This window comes from Lactuca saligna, chromosome 5, assembly GCF_052625555.1.
Source record: "Lactuca saligna cultivar CGN05327 chromosome 5, ASM5262555v1, whole genome shotgun sequence".
Lineage (NCBI taxonomy): Eukaryota > Viridiplantae > Streptophyta > Magnoliopsida > Asterales > Asteraceae > Lactuca > Lactuca saligna.
This window is the reverse complement of record NC_136421.1, coordinates 235,237,690-235,252,578: the sequence shown is the minus strand read 5'-3', so window position 1 is coordinate 235,252,578 and position 14,889 is coordinate 235,237,690.

The window sequence follows — 14,889 nt, the reverse complement described above, 5'->3', positions numbered from 1 at the left end:
ACTTCATCATGTATAATATTAATAACTATTATCTTAAAATAATATAAATATGATGATATGGACTTGCAAATGAACTTGCAAAAGTTGAAAGATAAATACATATGTGGCATGTCAAACCCATTTGCACGAGCTTTGCAATGATCGATGTTGATGCTCTTAATGTCAGCAATAACATTCTTTCGGAATAGATTCGCATCTAAGTTTTTATGTATGGGTTCGATTTTTGTTTCATGACTTAGTCACTTAAAATACAATAAAGTTGCATGGAATATAAAAAACGAAAGTTTATTCTACTAGAATACACTCTCATTTTTCTAGATACGAATTCATTCTAAAGGAATATTATTGTTCACATTAATGATGAAAATAATTTGTTTCCATAAAAATAAATTATAAGTATGGATATCATTTAATATACATATAATTTTTACTAATTTGTTATCAGTTTATTCTAACACACAATAAATATGAGTAAAATCTGAACCTCTCTCTCTCTCTCTCTCTCTCTCTATATATATATATATATATATATATATATATATATATATATATATATATATATATATATATATATATATATATATATATAGGCTCATTTAGGCTCACGAGCCCAATAATTGAAGCTCGGCTCGTGCGCGTTTAATAAAAAATCCTCATATTTAGGCTCGAACTCGTCTCAGGCTCGTTTAATTCGATCTCGAGTCGAGCTTTTAACTAGTCGATGTAGCTCACGAGTAGCTCGGCTCACTTACACCCCTACTTTTCCATTACAATGTTTATAGTTCATCTTTATCATGGCAATGTTCAATAACCCTAAATCAAACATAAATATATAAAAATAATCACTAGATTTAGTATTTTACAAAAAAAAATATATATATATATCATTTACATATGGTTTGTGTTCTCCCATTTACACCGTCATGCTTTGGTTTTGTAGAAGGGGGTCATTTCATTTGCTATTCATAGACCTCAATCAATTCGAGTTGTTATTTATATATTTGTCATAAATAGGTTTTTTTATTGAAAAGACAGGATTTTAATATAAAACTAACAAGTAGCTAGCAAAATTTCAATACTATTACAAATTAGAATAAGCTATAGTAGGGTTACACAACCAACTAACCCTAGAAAAAATAAAGGATTTTTTAGGCCAACTTGTAATATCTCAAAATCAAGGCAAAATTTTTCATTTTCAAACCAATCCAAATACCAAAAATATCATAAAATCATAGTTTTCAAAAGTCATAAAACAAGAATAAGAGTATTACCAAAATTATAATTTCATAAAATCCAGGACGATGTGCACGATCAAGCATTCGCATTTCCTCTATCATTTGAATTACCTAAACCCATAACAATCAAAATGTAAGCCAAAGCTTAGTGAGTCCTCCATAATACCCCACACAGTAGAACAAATACTATCATGCATGTTCGGTCCACAATCATCGGACTGGATTACCCTCGGGTCCACAGTCATCAGACTGGATTACTCCTGACCCACATTTGTCGGACCATATTGCATCGGGCCAATCATTCATCGGACTGAAAATCCTTGGTCTGTTGGCTTACGTATAGAGCAATAAAGCCTCAACTCAAAATGCACTATGTCAACATACGCAACAAATAAAACATATAACAGTAAACAAATAATCATACAGATCAAACAGATTACCACAATACAACAACATCCTATATACTATGATACATAACTTATTCGGTCGGCATTGGTGCCTTCAACACAAAAGTACAATGAGGAAATTCACCTCAATGTCCAAAAGATAACTGATTTGAATGTTGCTCTTAATATCAACTCTACAGGTTACATGTACAAGGTACAGGAACCAAGCCTCAATCTACTACTCAAAATATCCCAAATGACCTAAAGTTAAACTTGGTCAACAGTTAAAAGTCAAAAGTCAACTTCAGCTGTTTGGCAAGTCGTGGCCATCCTTGGCCATGTCTTGGCTGCTAAACGACAAGACTGATAGGTTTCTACCTAGTCATCATGCCGTTTCAACCCATGTTGGAGCATGAAAATGCTTTATAATGATGAGTGATTTATTAGGTTAGAATGTTCCATTGTATGGAAAACATATTCCCTCTACTAGTATATAAAGTGCAGGTGAGTGGTCATTTTATTATTAGTGCACCCATGTAGACTTTAGAGAGAGAGAGAGAGGGAGCGAGAAATAGAGTGTGTATGTGTGTATGTGTGTTTGGTCGGGGACTCTCCCTAGCCATGAAAGTTTTTCATGTAACATTTTCATCTCTCTATCTCTTCATTATCAGTTTACTCATATATTATGTTCTTTATTGTCCATATGATTATCTTCTTGATATTATTATTCCGTACCAATCCAATCAGCAAAATGGGTTCCTACAATTAGTATCAGAGCTAGACCTTGAACATCTCACTATTAGTTTAAGGGAACGATCCCAATTGGTTTACTATCTTGAAGATTTTTGTCATTTATGAAGCATTTCTCAGCCTTCACAACTAAATATCTTCTGCGAGTTATTTATTGTTTTGTTGGTGATGTTGCTAGAAAAATAAATATTTTGCCGCTTCTGTTCAAACATTTTGCTGCTCTGAAATCTAAGTTATGGAGAAAAATATTTTTTGCTGAAGAATACGAAGTCCTTTTAAAAAAAGGTGGTGTATGATCTTTTTATCCCATGTAAAAAGGTATTTTAAAAAAGATAAACATATGGTCGTCGGGTAAAAGAATGAACATAAATTATTATGCTCAGAAGATATGATTTTTGGAAGTGTTTGGTGTGAGAACAAGAATTAATTCGCGAGCATAAGGTTTAAAAGTTCAAACCTTGAGTTAATCTTTAAGATCAACATCTTCTCTTAGTAAATTGTTCCAATCAAGTCTGGTAAACCAGTCAAGACTCGCAGATAAATAATCAACAAAGTACTCAAGTACTAAATGAAGTAAGATTGAGTATAATCAATGCAAAGACAATTTAAGGCAAGTAGAATGTAAATGAAAGATGTTTGACTTCCAAGAGATTTTGAATTGATGTGAAGAGAATATTAATGGTTCTATTCTTGGTGAATAATTCATGAAACATTCATTCCTTAAATAGCAAAGGAGGAACTTGGTACAAACCGTTGACACATTCTAAGGATTGGTTACAACTAAGTCTTTGACAATCTGAAACTTAAAAGATTCACACAATTTAGTCCTAAGAACTATTACATCAATAAAAAGAAAAAAAGAAATAAATTCTTGTATAGACTTTTGACTTCTGAATATCTTCATCTCGGATTCGATCTTGCTTCAAAACACTTCACATCTCAGACACAGGTTGACTTCAGATCTTCATTGATTCGGATTGCTAGAGGTTCACTTTTCATGTATTAAAAATCTCCCCTAAGTGAACTTAGCAATTAGTCAACATATTTGGCATCTTCAAATATGAAAAGGTAAGCACTATAGAGCCAACTTCGGACTTCAAAATACCATTTGAGATGATTGATAGACTTTTTCTTCACATGCTTAGGAGCATCACTCTTGGCAGTATTGGCGATGAACTTTTGCAGAACGGTTGAAGGAATGAGATTCTTATCCAAGACTCGGAAAAATTCTTTCCTATTGGTCTTCTTTCTCAAATAGATGTATTCGAGTTCAGGTTCTTCGGTCGGACCTTCTGCCAGGATTGGGGCTTCAGCCAGCTGATAAGAAATTTTCACCGACACTTTTTCTGTTCCAAACAAGTGTGCGAATTCAATGTTAGATTTGTAGAATTCGACTAAATAATCCTTCAAGAAGTTCATTGCAACACTATAGGATCTGATGCTCAATTGATCAATTTAACCATTTCGGACATGAGCTGCAATTGTGAGAATATTGTTGGGGTTGATAGATGGAAAATTTGTGTCCATGATAGTAATGGTGGCTTGTTTGCTCCGAGAAATTTGATATATGTACATCATACAATTCATGTCTAACTTTCTTTGAACCTTATTTCCAAATCTAACAATCTTTGTGGTTCGCTTCCGAGACCACACTTCTTTCTAAGGACGTGCGTTAACGGAATAGAACGTATTCAACCTCTCTCGCTTAGTTCTGATGATAGTCGGAAGATCATCATTTGGATAAAGGGGAGCGAACTTGATGTAGTATTTTCCAAAAGGTGAGATTGGAAGATCGATCTGGTCGGAGTCTTGCGTGGGCAGATCGATCTACATGAAAGGCATAATATCTTGATCATGAATGATCCGTGAGTGAGGATATGACCATCGTTGGATTTGGATTATCTTTCAACGCTTGAATCTGTTTGCTTTCCTCAAGTGCTTGATCTATTTGAGCTTAAGACCAACCTTCGTACTTTATAAAGGTCCTTTGAGAGGTGCTTGGTTTCGAGGAAACGTTCTTCCCTGTGTCTTGTGGAGGCTTGTATAAGTCCACGATGACTCGTTGTAGCATTTCAAAAATAATAAAATCTTAAGGAGGAGTTATCAGAGGCACTTCTGGAATATCATCTGGTTTCTGATTAGGAGAACCTTCATCAATTGGGATGATTCCCGGAGAAGGGATAGGAGGCATCATAGACTGAGAAGCTCTGAATGCATCAACGGTGAGCTTTGTCTTGATTTTCGAAATCTCACGACTTCTTTGAAGTAAATCTACCAAGGATGATAGCCAAGTGACAGCAGACCATATCCTTCTTTCTTCATCCGAAAGAAACTTGACCGAATATTTTCGAGGAGCTTGAAGTCATAAAATGGCATTCATGATTTGGTTTCCTTCTTCTTCTTCTTCTTCTTCTTCTTCTTCTTTAGCAGGAGGGTCCATGGATACAACATGGATCAAGTCTTCATCATTAGATTCATCTCAAAGAGTGAACTTTGAGGCAAGTTTCAATTAGATTGAACAACCCCTGCGATTAGATCCTGATCTCCTTCTTACTTCGGAAGGAAAAGAATCTGCAGCAAGTGTAGTAGTGGCTTGGGCTTTATATAATCTTTTAAACATTATATGAAATCTCATATTGATTTTCTTAGAGAGATCATTATATGCTTCAACAATGGTGGCATGGGATTTCAAATGAACAAGGTACCTAATATGGAGAGCATTTCATCAAACTTATTGTTCGAAATGTCAACGATGTTCCAAAAATCTCGAAGGAACTTGATTAGGACATGTTGCATGATGAGGTTGAGTTCTTCCTTCTTCTTTATCTCTTTCTCCAACCGCTAGATGTATTTTTCATTACATACATGATTTTGCTGGATCAACTTGTTTGTTGCTTTGATCATGTCATCATGGATCTACAGGATGATGGTGGTGGTGGAGATATGGTGATTCAGGCTATCGTTGTACTTCTGTTTTACTTTTTATAGGGTGTGATTGAATCTTAGAGAGATGAGTTGATCAAGTTGATCTGCTATTTTATTTTCCGAGGGCCCAACATGTTTAATCTCAGAAAGAGATTTGAGAATGACATTGAGCTTTGATTCGATGTTTGAGACTTTTTAATAAAGCTTGGAGTCTAGTTGTGTCATAGTTTTCTCAAAGGAGTCGACCTTGGAGATAGTTGTTGCTACGTTGTCTCGGAGTTCCAGGAGGGGAAATGGATCAGCAATGTTCTCATCTAATGAGTTAGTGTCCGAGGTGGAACTCTTGGACATATCATCATAACCACCTTTATCGACTTGAGGTTCGAAAGGATAAGAGTTAGTTTCTGTTTGATTGCCTTGAGGAAGATTTGTTTTTGTTTTACCTCCTTGAGTTGCTTGTACATTGTCATCAATCTGGATTTCCTCGTTTACATGTTACGAGGAGGATTACAAAAAGCCAAAGTCATAAACTAGCTTTGATGAAGATGGTTTTTGTATAGAATTGAAAGTGTAGAAGAGTGGAAGAATTCCAATGGTTGGCTATCATCATGAAACATAAACTTAGTTGAGTGTTCTTCATTCGAGGGTGGATGAAAGGCAACATCATGTGGTGACTTTAGAGAATCATCTAGGATGATTATTATGTTACGAGATTCTCCTGAGGCAGCAGTTTGTGCTAGATCTAAAGAGGTAAACTCTGGCTGTCTAGTATGTGCCCTGTCAATAAACTCATTCCAATTATCGTCAGTAGAACACGTTTGTCCTTTTCCTGAACCATGTATCAGACTAGCTGGGGATCTAGAATTTGGAGGGACTGCTCCAGCTTTTGGGAGATTAAAATATGAGGCAGGGACCCGGAATTGTGCTTATGTAGAAAGAATAGATGTATGAAGAGACATGTGGGTTCTTTCTAGGGGATGCAAGGAACTTTTATCAACACCTACACCATCTTTTTGGGAAGATGGGGATGGATTGTGCGGAGACTCCTTGTGAGTGTGTGCCGGTGATTTTTAAATTGTGAATGGTCCTTCATAAGAGTGATCAGGTGGGGGTATTGGACATCCAAAGTCATACAGAATGTCATTATGTGATTCCTTTTTAGAGGAACCACTGAATTTGGTTCTCTTTTTGGATGGAGCTTTGGAATGAGAAGTTTTTCTTTTAGCCATCATTTTCTTTTTACTACCAGTAGAGGTAGGTTTGTTCAAATCTGAGGGTTGATGTTTATCCGAGACTAGGACAGACTGTGTTGGGACAAACACAATCGAAGTCTCCAAATGATTTAGAGAAAGTAATCGAATGGAAGAACTACTCACATATGTTGTGGTAAGCTACAAATAGGTCCGAAAGTGGATTGTTTCGGAAGCCTATAAATTTTAATAGTTTTGAAAGAAATAAATATGTGTTTTGGTTCGGTGTTGATAAGAATTGGCTTTCATCTTTCCTTGTAGAGTTGTTGACTTGTGAGAGCCCAAAACCTCGGACAGGAAATCTTGTTTGGCTTGCTCTTGATGGGAAACTTTCGAACGTCTTGCCATATAAATTCAGTAAGAACGACTACATTGTTCCTATCGGAGTAGATTCTTTAGATGTATAGCCAATCCTTTCTTATCGTGTCCATTCCGCCTTGCTTTCCGGATAAACCTTGAAGAATAAGGTGCATCAACATGGTCCAAAGTCCAGGAACCGCTGATTTCTTAAATTTATTCGCCTTGAACTCATCATTGTACCCAATTTCATTCAAAAACTTCTAAAACTCTTCATACATGGGTTCTTGAACTTTAAAATGCTTGGGATTTTCAGGAGTGCTAATACATTTGAGGAATATATGGTTTATTACATTAAAAATCCTATTTCCTATGATTTTAGTCTCCAGAACACCATATTGGATTTTGATTCTCTCAAAGGTTGTGTGAATGATGCATAATGGGATGTGAGGGTTTGGGGTTTTGGTCAGTGGAATGGCAATGGGGTGATAGGAGATGAACTCTATCATCACTTGAATGGACTCATCGTAATCCATAGGATCTAGTGAAAATAGTTGAGTTGTTTCACGTAAGATAAGCTCAGTGCATGAAGATGAGGATGAACTTTCGATGATTTCTACTTTGTGGCAAGCCTTAATATTTCAGGGATGTTTTGAGTGGAAGCCATTTTTGCAGGTTTGGGAGCTTGAAGAACAGTTGTAGAAAGAATAATAGAGAAGAAGATGGATAAAGTATAAAAAATGAATAGTTGGAGTTTGAAAACCTATTATAGGTAGGATTTTCGGGTTGGGTTGGAATTAAGTAATGATGAAACCCGATTGAAAAATGGGTTTCATTTAATGTTTTTCCTAAATTAGCATGCTTAAAAACTACTAGAGCGAAAGATGGGATGGTCATACATGCAAAAGGAGAAAACCGTCGTTACAGTGTGAGATGATGTCCACTTTATCGAGATGTGTCAAAAGCATCTTTCTTGAGGGGTTAAGGATAATGATTAAAAAAATTACCGTTAATTTAATTAAGAAAAACATTTTGGAATTAAAAAACTTTAATGAAAACCTTTGAACTTCCTTTTGCAATAGAGGATCCCCGAATAAGAAAGTTCTGAGATGAGATGTCATAAGATACTTTGAAGAGAACATGAACACATCATTAGTACATGATATAGAGTTCAAGATGGCACAATCTTAAACTTAATATCAGAGGTATTATGCATAAAGATCTTAGAGGACAATTCTAAACAAAATGAGATTCCGAGACATGAAGGATTAGAGCTCGGATAGGGATAAGAGGTGAATGCACCTTACCGTTTCGGAGTTGAGTTCTGAGGTGAACTTCAAAACACTTCATTAAGATAAATTTTGAGTTGAGATCAATACACAAACACCATTGTAACTATATTGGTCATAATCTTCAAGAGACGAGGAGAGTTGTACAACTTAACACTAGAAGAATAGGTTAGACAAAAAGACACGTAAAATGATCATATATTTTCTGAGAAGAAATGATTCCGAGATGAAAAGATTTTGACTTCAGAATTATTTCACTTTATGATGTTTCCATTATAGTGTACAAGCCTCTTAGAATAATTGTGGATCAGGCATCATCATACCCATTTTGTTCAGAAACCCATTAAATTTGGTTTCTTCTAATGACTTAGTAAAGACATCATCAATTTCATCTTCAGATGGAACAAACATAAGTTTGATGTTTATGAACTCCATAACTTGTCCTCAAGTTATGGAAAATGAAAAGTTTTTCTTTTAAATGTTTTTAAAGTCTTCCATAACTTGTCCTCAAGTTATGGAACTTGAAAAGTTTTTCATAAAAACTATATTAAGCTCGTAAGTTATGGAAACCAAAAGTTTTGACAAGTTTCAAAACTTGCCCTCAAGCTTTTGAATTTGTAAAGTTTCATTTATGAATACTTTAATTCCAAATTAAAACCTAGAGTTTCAAAACTTAAAATTCAACCCCTTATACAATTATATTATTATAAGTTTAATAATTATATATATATATATATATATATATATATATATATATATATATATATATATATATATATATAAGATAAGAGAAGTCAGTCTTATCGTTAGTAGGGCTCATTTACGAAGCCAGTCTATAAGAGAAGGGGGGGGGGGGGGGGGTATAAGGTTACTACCTATAAAATGACAGTTTAATGGGTGTCCACTCTCACCCACCGCTTTCTTGCCTGGTGGAGGGTCGTTACCTGAACGGGTAGGATAGGATACTAATTCTCATTATAAGTATAATGATAACTATAAAGTAACTAAACTTTATTAAAATTCCCAATCTTAGTTTCTTTAGGAAAAATGTGAATATGGTGCTATCCCATGAAATTGCACTTTGCACCTTGTTAAGTCGTTAGTGGAGCGTGTGTGGTTAACCGATACACTAATCTGGGACTGACAATGTGTGGCAAAGGGCAGTTTGATGTTAATAATAGATCAATGGAGCGCGAGTGGCTAACCGACACATTGATTAGGTGGTTGTAACATTAAGTGTACCAAGCCAATTTGCATGGTTATTAACACCTTGTTTGTGATCCTCGGCATCTCAGTCACAAACTTGAAGGGCGCAATTGAGATTTAAACATGTCATTGAAAAGTTCAATGAATCTCAAAAGATCTAGTAATTTCAATTCATTTAAAACTTAATAATCAATTTCGTTTTTCATGGTGGAAATTGGTAAATTGTCATTTACCTACCTTCACTTATTTTACAATTGGATGACGGCATCCATCTTCTGAATTGTAAAATATTGTGTTTGATCCTAGCCTTAATATTTCATTTGGGTGTCATTAAGGACTTGAATAAACTAACTTGAATTTCTCCCTTGTAGATGTCTAGTACAGACAACTATGGTCTACCCAAATCTTTTGGAATAAGCTTTACTCATGAAGATTATGTTCCACGATTGAATCGAGGAAATGGAAATCATGTTTCACTTCCTCCACCTCCTCCAATTATTCTTCCTAACCCATAAGCTCGAAGACTTGAAAAGTTCATGGTAACTCAAGCCCTACTTGCAATGAAACATCAAGATGGAAGGTTTGTGTGTACTCACGTCTTGGAGATGAAGTCACATAGTGACATGCTGAGAGTATTGGGTGTCGTTGTCTCGAGGAAGTTGGCTATTTACTGGGTTCTTAAATCACTTCCCGAGTCATATGGTGAGTTCATTATGGACTACTATGTGACAGACCACGACATGAATCTTATTGAACTTACTTATTTGCTTGTTGTTGCTGAATCAACAATGATTTGGCGCACTGGAAAAGAAAATTTGATTGGAAGATCTACTTCTCAAACTTCCATGGACATTTACAATGGCAACATTGGAAGTACAGAAAAGGTTTCTCTTCCTAATGCAAAGGGATCGACCATAGTCAACCTGGTTGACCAAATGGTAAAGAGAAAGGCTAAGTCTGAGATTGTCTCATGTGCCATTGCAAAAGAATCCATTTGTTTCTACTGCAATTTGAAGGGACATTAGAAGCGAAGCTAACCTGACTACCTGATACATCTGAGAGAAGGTAGAATGAAAAAGTTTGACTCTACTTTAGGTAAGTCTACTGTCTAACTCTATTAAGTTCCTAATTTTTTTATTCTTAATACATGATGTGACAAAGTTGCATTATGATATTTTGTAGGATCATGCAAAAGGAAGGAAGCTTAAAGGAAGAGTATGTTGAATGTGGTCGTGAAGATGTATTTCAATCGCGTTATTCGATGATCGGATTTTTGAGTTGTTGCTTAAGAGTTATGATAGATTTCTTAAAAATATGTAGTAACATAGTTTTCATTTGTAATTGCTTCATAAGGGAAAGTTTTTCCATATTTTATAAATAAATAAAAATTTGTTTTTATTTCAATTATATCTCCTTGCAATGGCATTTGTGAAAATTGATGTTTGTATTCTATATTAGCATTATGAATTTGATTCTTTTGTTTGTGGTAGTGTCGAGAATTCGCCAAATAAGGAAAGATTCTCATCACCCAAGTTTCAGTTGGATAGAAACTTGGAATCATGCTACTTGTAGTGTGTGATGAATAAGAACCTTTGTCTTTGGGAAATTAAGACTAATTCCTTGTTCACATGAATATGTGAGTCAAGTGAAGGACTAGGAGATTGGGTACACTTGGTTGTGCGCTGGTGAAGTCCACCACAAAGATCGATGAGACTATTCATCATGATTTACTAAAAGTAAGTAAATATGGTTATGCTTACAAGCTTAAGTATAATTTTGAAATATTGAAAAAGTTTCAATGTATGGCAGAACGAATGAGAAGAATCAAATTAGGCAGAAAGATAAAAGTTACTCCAATCTAAAAAGATGGAGAGTACTTTAGTATCGTGTTTCATGATCATCTTAATGATTATGAAAAATAATATCACAATTGATCCTCTAAGGTCATCTTAGTGCATTTCTATGGCTGAGAAGAGGAATCGTGAATTGCTGAAATGGTTAAATCAAGAAGATGAGTCATATTTCGTTCCAAAAACAAGTCCTGGAGCCATACTCCAAGATTGTAACCTTGAGTGACATAATCTTAAGGATGGTTTAAAACACTCATCAAATATAGAGTAAAATGTTTCTTACTCTTGTACAATTGAAATTGGTAAGTTGTGATGTCTTGGTAAGGACAAAGACCAACTAAGACATAATGTGTGAAGTGTTTATCTTAATAAGAATCAGCACTAACTCTTGAATATTTTTTTTTCAAGGAACGGTTCATGACAAGAGAATCTTATATTTCAAGAGGTCAGTGGGAGTCATAAAGATCTTGACAAGCTTTAAGAACTAATTAAGAATAAACCTAATGCTAATCATTAGCACACGACTTGAGGTTGTAACCTATTGTGCTGACATATTCTTATTTTTGTGCTCATTCCAGTTAAAAGTTGACCATGCATGTGAGTTATACGAGTTCACAATTGTTTGTATAAAGCAAATCACCTAGATCAATGGAAGTTTCATTAATCATTATGGGTGAGCTGCTTATCAACTTGGAAGACATTGTAGGCCCTTATGCTACTAAGTGCCAATAAATTAAGATTAAACAAGTTCAGTCCATATGATTTTGGCTTTGTCACTAACCTTGTCTTGTGATTATGGTTTGATAAATTCACATGGATAGGAACACATACACCATAAAATCTAAGTGTCATAAGGTTTCTCTCCAATTCAAGAAAATGATTGTGAGTAAACGCTTTCACTAAATAGATTTTAATAGTTAGCAATTGTGATATTTGCATTCTCAAATTCGATTATGATTACGACATCCCTCTTCATAGTTCGAATTGTGAGAAATGGAAAAGGTCTAAACATTTGAGACTTATTGCTATAAGCTCTAAAATTGCTTAGACACACATGTAAGTTGTCTAAGGAAAGGTGTATGAGTTTGAGAAGCCTAGATAAAGTCTTATCAAAGCATCTCGTATAAGAAATCTAAACTTTGTTAATGAAAGTCAATAAGTATTTATTTCTAGAAGTCCATCTGGTTTCTGGGTACATGTCAAAGCTAGTGGGAGCATACTTGTTATGCTAGTAAGATAATAATTATTATGCTAGTGGGAGCATAATTATTTTGGTAAGAGTTGCAAGTTAGCAATGTTAATTATAGAAAAAAAAAGTTTCAATTCGCAAAGTTGGAGGGTTTGAATTTTTTTTACTATAAGGAAATTGTATATATGGAAATGTTAATTGCATTCTCAAACTTTGATTATGATTATGGCATCCCTCTTCATAATTCGAATTATGAGAAATATTGTAGCCAAAGACTGGTCAAGTATCATGTCTTTATGAATCGTGTCCAATATGCTTCGGGTATATGATCAATTACATGTATTATACGTTCTAAATTTTCCAAATCCCAAGGGCATTAAGAGGAAAAAAAAGGACTAGAACCGGATATGACTAAAGTGGTTTACAAATGTTAAGGGAAATCTAAAGTTCACTTTTAGTTGGAAATATAAAAATGGATGGACCATATTGACACACTCTTAGAAGAGGTAACTCTTGTTCAGAAGTGATAGTCAAAATGGGAACATGGAAATGTTTCCATAAGTGGAAGTTATTCTTTAAATATGTGTAAGAGTCGGAAACTTAATGCAATAAGGATGTTCAAAGGAATGTAATTTCAATTTGAGACTTTGTTTCCATGGAATTTCTCTCCATTGGAATACTTTGTAATGTATGTTTCCATGTCTATGTGACTTTTGTGCATAGTCATTACAAGAGGATCCATGCATACAAGTTTAGAATCTTACATATTACAATAAATGGAAAGAATTTGATATTCTTACATTTACGGTAAGGATTTGGAATTGTGAAATGAGCATCATTGGAATTATAATTGATTGATCTATTTCACAAAGTAAGGACCATAGACAAACATTGTGTGCATGCTTGGAGCCTAGCATAACTATTTTTTAGACAAATACAGTGTGCATGCTTGGAGAGTGGCATAACTATTATTTTAATTCAAGTATTAAGTTGATTATATGAAACATTATACAATGAATAATGAATAATCAATATGACACTCAAAAGTTTTGGGGCCATATAGCATTAGTATTGTTCTTGTTTTTCACTTTCCATGTTTTGACTTCCTAAATAACTAGGTTATTTAAACCATCCACAAGCGATCATACTTTGGAAGTAGGTCTTGAGTCAAGACTGTCATGAATGGGTCTGTTGTTTGTCGAGGTATTTTAGACATCACAAAGTTTGTTGAAGTGTTCATGAGTACTCCTGGAATAAGATTCGAGTATTGGATTCAACCCACGCTCATCTGAATTACTTCATGGATTTTATCATGAGTGATTGTGAGACGATAATATCTTGTTTTCTTGAAACCAAGACATATGAGTTGTAATTTACAAGTCGGTTGCATATTGACATATGTAAACGCACCAGTAACTTGGTGTTAATAAACATATTGTTATGTGTGATTTGAAGAGTAAGTACAAGAAATCCTATGAGTCGAAATGTATATGTTCCTTTTACCCTTAGAGGGATAAAAGCGATATCTGTTGGCCCCTCGATGATTTAGTGATGATAACCCCTAAGTGCTCGGCTAATCCTGGACTGATTTGATTTATTCAATTAGTTGGTCGTCATAAATCAGAAATCGGGAAACATCATATGGACAGAGAGAATGATTATAATCCATCTCTCAGTCCATATGATATCTAGAATGGAGGAATATATGATCCCTTAGCTAATGGATGCGTCATTGACTATGTCAGAGATCGACAATGGCTTTTAAGAGCTACGTTTGCTAGTCGGGCTTTTGTAGTTGTACTTGTAATAATAGTTATTAGACTTATCCAAGTAGGAGACTGTTGGATTAGGTGTCTAAGCCCATAACTATAATTGGTATGTACTTGACCCAAGAGTAGCATTGTCCATTTGGGTTGCATATCATCACGACAATTTGATAGGATGGATACTTGAGTAAGAGGTTACTTATGATTTATTAATATATTATAAGTTCTAATATTTTAATACGAAATCATATTATTTAATTAGTATTTGATCAAGAATTAAGTTGGAAATAATTTTGTAATCAAAAGAGACTAATTAAATATATGGGGATCGATTTGGTAAATTAATCATTCTTATAGTGTGGGCCAATGGTTATTTAGGATGGGCTAAACGAATATGGTAGTCCATGGAGGTCTAACCCATGGAGCCTAAGTAATACGAAAGGTCATAGGTATTAGGGTTTGCATGAATGTAACCCTATACCTTTCCTTACTATAAAAGGAACGCATTAGTCACAAAAATCTATCGCATGCATTCCAAGAAGAGTGGTAGCCATTTTGTGTGCAAGTAGCCTCTCTCTCAAGTTCTCCTTTGTCCCAGGTGTGTTGTGAATTGTTTGAGGTGTAATATTTGGGGCACTAAGTTCTTAAAGGCTAAAACTACAAGCTACAACAAAGAGGTAACTTTATAACTCAATTCTATGTTGTTTATATCAATTATATGTTAGTTGTAGGCTTAAAGCTTTGGA